The 5,905-nt window shown below is 42.1% G+C and overlaps 1 pseudogene; it reads left to right on the plus strand.

The window, feature by feature from the left end:
- Positions 1-4,679: 4,679 nt before the first annotated feature.
- Positions 4,680-5,010, plus strand: LOC101650026 (annotated as a pseudogene).
- Positions 5,011-5,905: the final 895 nt, after the last annotated feature.

Here is a 5,905-nt window from a genome sequence, read left to right on the forward strand (position 1 = left end):
GGTCTAGGTTCTAAGTCTAACTCTTCGTAGGTTCTCTGGAAGAATAACGTCCGTGAAGGCAAATATGTGGGTCCAGTGGCAGGCTGGCTCATGCAGCTGCAGGGTTGGTGAGTGGAGAATCGGCGGTCAGGCAGCTGAAGGCTTCTTCAGGCTTAGGTGCCAAGAACTGTATGTCAGGTGAAGAGAAGGGGAGAGAAAGAGAACTTTGCCAGACAGCCATGTAGAGACTGGAGGCAGGCCACACCCCCGAGGGAACTCCTCTTTTAATGGATTATTTGGTAGCACCGTAGAAGTGATGATATTTAAACCTCAAAGAACTAGTTCAGTGTCTGCCAAACTACTAGGAATCATAGCCTCGCCAATACGACACAAAATGACACAACATTTGCCATCAGAGTAACTTCACAGTGGACAAGCTCAAGAAAACCCCACTTAATCCAAAAGGTCAAAATTAACATTTCTAGTAATTGAATCCACCATCTTAATCTACAGCTTGAGTTGGGGTATTCAGAGGGCACAGCCCCCCTTGTATAGTGTTCTTGTCAAATGTTGTAACTTCTGTCAAATCTACATTGAGGAGTATACGACAGAATAACTGGGCAATGTGTCACAGTTATAAAGGACAGGTAAGAATAGGACATTCTCCTAGATTGGAGGAGACTAGGAGATGTGATAAAAACAAGAGATTCTTCATCAGAGAAAGGCCACTCATACAGCAATTGGAAAAATTCAAATAAGATTAGTAAATTAGTTTACACTATTATATCAATGTTAATTCCTTGGTTTGGATATTTTTAACAGTGGTTATATAAGACAATAACATTAGAGGATACTGGATGAAAAATAGAATTTGTTCAAAATTGAAAATTGAAACGTTGAAATTCCATCTGACTGAGAATTCTGCCCTCTCTCAGCACCAAGCTTGCATGAAGATGAGTCCCAGGTAAGTGGGCCTGGAGGAACTCAGGAACGCAGGTAGGGCCCTCGGAAGGAATTGACTCAAGCTGCTTCTCTGTGGGAAACTGAGGACCAGGAAGAGACTGTATGAAGACAAATTCACTAGGCTGATAATAGAGTTTGGAAGGCCAAGTCTCTGGTGAAGGAAGATCTTTGTATTTGTGAGTTGGAGATTAATCCCAATCACATTCTCCTAACTAAAGATCATTTCCCAAAACCCCCCCCCCCCATAACAGTGCAACTATAAAAACACTTCTCAAAACCACATGTCTGATCACTATGTGGCCAAAGGCCCGTTTCTATTGTTCTCCCTGCTCAAGAGGTGGTCAACTCCCCTCTGCCTGTCCCTGGTCCTGGGATTGGTTCATCTAGGGTAAGACACTGCTCACCTTGTTATGTATGTGATTGATGAGACTTGCTAGCCTCAAGACTATATAAATCTGTTGGAGAATATATTCTCTCTCTCCTTCCTGGCTTCATGGAAGAGGTGAGCCCTTGCACACTTTGTCTGTTGCCCTTTATTTGTTCCCTTTAATTGCACAATCACTCCTCAGAACCCATTCAGTTGCAAGGCTGGAACTTACACTTCTTCTCCAGGAATAAACTCCTTCTGGAGGCTAGGAGCCCCCTGTGCCTCAGACCTAGGCTTTTGGGGTATCACGAAGCGAATCTGTCATGGAGTAGCCCATGCGACCCTGCTGTATGGCCCACATTTACCGAGTGCTTTCCCCCATTGATGTCCTCCGAGATGCACCCCTCCTCAAACCACAGCAAACGCTAATAGAAGATGTAGGCTTCAGGATCAGTTCAGTCCAGCAACTCTGGCTCGGTTTCTCTTTGATTACTTAGTTGTACTATCCTCTGGGGCTTGTATTTGTCCTCTGGTTGTTTCTTTCACTGCAGTCAAATAACTCCAGAGACTTAAGGTTCACACACTGTTCATAGGAGACTGGGCCTCTTCTGGGAGTTTTCTTTTAAAATAAGGAGAACACCACCCCAGAAGACCTTAACATCCTCATCTTCCATTGACCTTCATTCAATTGCATACCCAACCTTAAGTAATCTTTGGGCTAGGAAATACCAGGCATGGATTGGCTCAGTTCTGGATTCCTGAGCTAGCAATTGACAAGAGTACTGGGACCACCTTGAGATAAATGAGGTCACACAACACCAGTCAAGAGCTGGGATGGGGAGCTACACAAGAGCTGGAGGTAGCCTGCCCTGATGTACATATGGAGGAGAATGTTATTATTAGTTGTCATTAAGTCAGCCCCTAAATCATGTTCCCATGATACTAGGCCCTGTGCCATCCTCATGATGGGTTGCGGATTGGACAATTGTCCATTGGTTTTTCAGAAGTAGAGCACCAGCCCTTTCTTTCTAATCTAGCCTTGGTCTTGAAGTTCACCGAGACCTGTTCAGCATATAGCAATACACATGCCTCCACTGAGACACAGATAGATGGCGGCTATGCATGAAGTGCATTGGCCAGGAAACAAACCCAGGTGTCCTCCAACAGGGTGTCCAGTGCTTTGTAAATCTTTGTGGGAGCAGAGAGCCTCAACTTTCGCCTGAGCAGCAGCTGGTGGTTAGAACTGTCGATTTGGTGGTTCTCAGTCCATCACTTAAAAGTGCTACCAGGACACTGTGGTCCTACCTAGAAGGTGAGAATTCTAACATTGAACCCCTCAGGTGAAGGATATCTGAACAAGACTGGGGTCAAATTGAAAGTCGAAAGGTCTCTGGCTGTCACATAATCTCCTGTTAACTTGGGAAAGGATGGAGTCTAGCCTGTCAATCAGGCCCCAGCTTGATGACCTCATTTGGAGGCACAAAGGAGATAAATAGTGACAGGAGGCCAGATACACAGACACTCTGTTTGTCTTCCTGCTGACAAGTCACAAGGAGACCCCTGATGGAACCAGAGCCCTGGAGCTGGAGGAGCCATGTGGAGACCTACACCAGCGCTGAGAGGCTTCCACCACCACTGCATCCACAACACTTTCCACCCACTGGCCTGTGATCTTCCTGCATTCGGCGTCATTGCATGTGATGCGTGAGTCTGAAGAAGAAATTATAGACTGGAATCAGAAATATGGGCTAATATTGGACTTATGGACTTGATCTGGATGGGCTGGGATGTTTTCTTAATATACAATTGCTTTTTGATAAAAATTTGTCTCAAATACATATGAATCTCCCTGGATTTGTTTCGCTGGTCCACCTGGACAAACACAGTTAGTATGCAGGAATGAGATTGATTTTTTTTTTTCACACATAGAGATTGATTTTTATATGGTGACATTCTACCCACATTGCTGAATCTTTCAATTAGTTCTCTTTTCTTGTTGAGTTTTGGAGTGTTCGATGTACAGAATCATATCACCTGCAAAGAGAGTTTTACTTCTTTGCCAATTTAGATGCCTTTGATCTTTTTGATGTCTGTTGAATAAAAGTGATGATAAAGGGAATCCTTGTCTGATTCCTGTTCCCCAAGGGGAATGCTTTCATTCCCGCTCCACATTGTAAGCTATTGCCCATTGACTTTGAGTATATGCCGTTTATCATGTGGTGGGGTTTCCCTTCTCGCCCTATTTTGTTGAATTTTTGATCAGGAATTGTTAAATTGTTACATTTTATTCCATAATTCTTCAATCTTTAATTATCCAGTAGTTTTTAAGGAGAATATTGCTCATGATCTTCCCCATGATCTTCCTATTGTTGATTTCTCACTTTACAGAGTTGATCTGAAAAGAAGCTTATAATACCTTGATGTTTTAAAATTTATTGAGGCTTACTTTGTAGCCTATTGATCTATCAATCGATCTATAAAATGTTCCCTATGCCCTGGAAAAGAATGTGTATTGTGTTGTTGTTGGATGGAGAGTTCAACATATGTCTAAGAGCTCAAGCTGATTAATTATCTCGCTTAATTTTTCTGTCTCTGTTGAGTTTCTTTCTAATTGGTCTGTCCTTCCTCAAGAGTGGCATATTAAAGTCACCAACTATTATTGTAGTACTGTCTTATTTCTTTCTTCAAACCTATAAGGGTTTGATTAATGTGCTTTTAAAATCATTTTATTGGGGGTTCATACAACTCTTATCACAATCCACACATCGATTGAATCAGGCATGTTTGTACATATGTTGCCTTCATTCTTTCTAGACATTTACTTTCTATTGAGCCCTTAGCTCCATTTCCCCCCCACCCCCGCTCCTTCCCCCTATTAATGTGTTTTGAAAGTCAATCACTGGGTCCAGACAAAGATGGCGCTTTCCTGTAAAGAATTATAGTCTCAGAAATTCACAGGGGTAGTTCTACCCTGTCTTATAAATGGTAGGCATCAAATCAATAGCAGTGAGTTTGGGTTGGCTTGAAATAAGAAAATCATATGATCTACTATGGTTGGAATAAAAAAAAATCAAGAGGAATGGTATGGCACTCATTGTCAAAAAGGACATTTCAAAATCAATCATGAAATATCAATGCTGTCTGTTATAGGTTATTTCTATCTGCCTTCAAGAAAATCCAATCAATACAACTATTATTCAAATTTATGCACCAACCACAAAAGCTAGCCATGAAAAAATTGAAGAATTCTACCAATGACATCAGTCTGAAATTTATCAATTGCACTGATAGTTATTGGTAATTGAAACAGCTTTCCTTAGCTGCCACTAAGGTGCTTGGTTCTTCCAAGCCATCCCAGCTATCCCGCACCATGGCCACCATCTGTGACATCACCTGCAGCTACTCAGCCCTCATCCTGCACTGATGAGGTGACCGTCACAGAGGACAAGATCAATGCCCTCATTGAGGCCACTGGTGTCCACATGGAGCCCCTCTGACCTGACCTGTTCGCTAAGGTCAACATCGGGAGCCTCATCTGTAACATAGGGGCTGGTGGCCCTGCCCCAGCTGCTGTTGCTGCACCAGCTGGAGGGCACACCCCCTCCATTGCTGCCACCCTGGCTGAGGAGAAGAAAGTGTAAGTCAAGGAAGAAGAGTCTAAAGAATCCGATGATGACATGGGCTTTGGTCTTTTTGACTAAACCCACTTTTGTAACATGGCCAATAAAACAAAATGAACTCTGAAAACAAAGAGAAAAGAACAATAGTTGGAAAATACGGTCTTGGTGACAGAAATGAATCTGGAGATAGCTTCATAGAATTTTGCAAAACCAGCCACTTATTTATAGGAAACACCTTGTTCAACAAAAGGCAACTGTATACAAGAACTTCTCCGATGGAATACATCGAAATCTAATCGACTACATCGGTGGGATGAGACTGGAGAAGCTCAGTATCAGTAGCTAAAACCAGTCCAGGGGTTGACTGTGGAACAGACTATCAATTGCTCATATATAAGTTCAAAATAAAGCTGAAAAAATTAAACCAAGTCCATGAGGGCAAAATATGACTTTGTATCTATCCCACCTGAATTTTGAAAACTTCTCAAAAACAGACTGGACACGTTGAACACTAATGACCTGATGAGCTCTGGGAAGACATCAAGACCATCATTCATTTAATGACAAACAGTCAATAATAAAACAAAATAATAATAATGTGACAAAGTGAGATGGAAAACAAACAAACAAACAAATAAAATGTGTCTGATCCAAGTCATGGTATTCTCATTTGCCTTGATTGCATGTGAAAGCTAGACAGAGAATAAGGAAGATCAGAGAAGAATTTATACATTTGAAATAATGATGTTGCTAAAGAATACTGAATACATTGAGGACCGCCAGAGAACAAATAAATCTGTCTTGGAATAATTAGTGCTGAAAAGCTTTTTAGAAGTGAGGGTGGGTGCGACTTTGTCTCCTCTACTTTAGACATGCTATCAGGCTGGGCCCTGGAGAAGGGCATCGTGTTTGGTAGAGAATCAGTGAAAAAAAGGAAGTCCTTCAGTGACAGGGGTTGACTCAGTAGTTACCAAAA

The sequence above is a fragment of the Echinops telfairi genome, unplaced genomic scaffold (genome assembly GCF_000313985.2).
Source record: "Echinops telfairi isolate 266 unplaced genomic scaffold, ASM31398v2 ScPeMD7_4;HRSCAF=17, whole genome shotgun sequence".
Classification (NCBI taxonomy): Eukaryota; Metazoa; Chordata; class Mammalia; order Afrosoricida; family Tenrecidae; genus Echinops; species Echinops telfairi.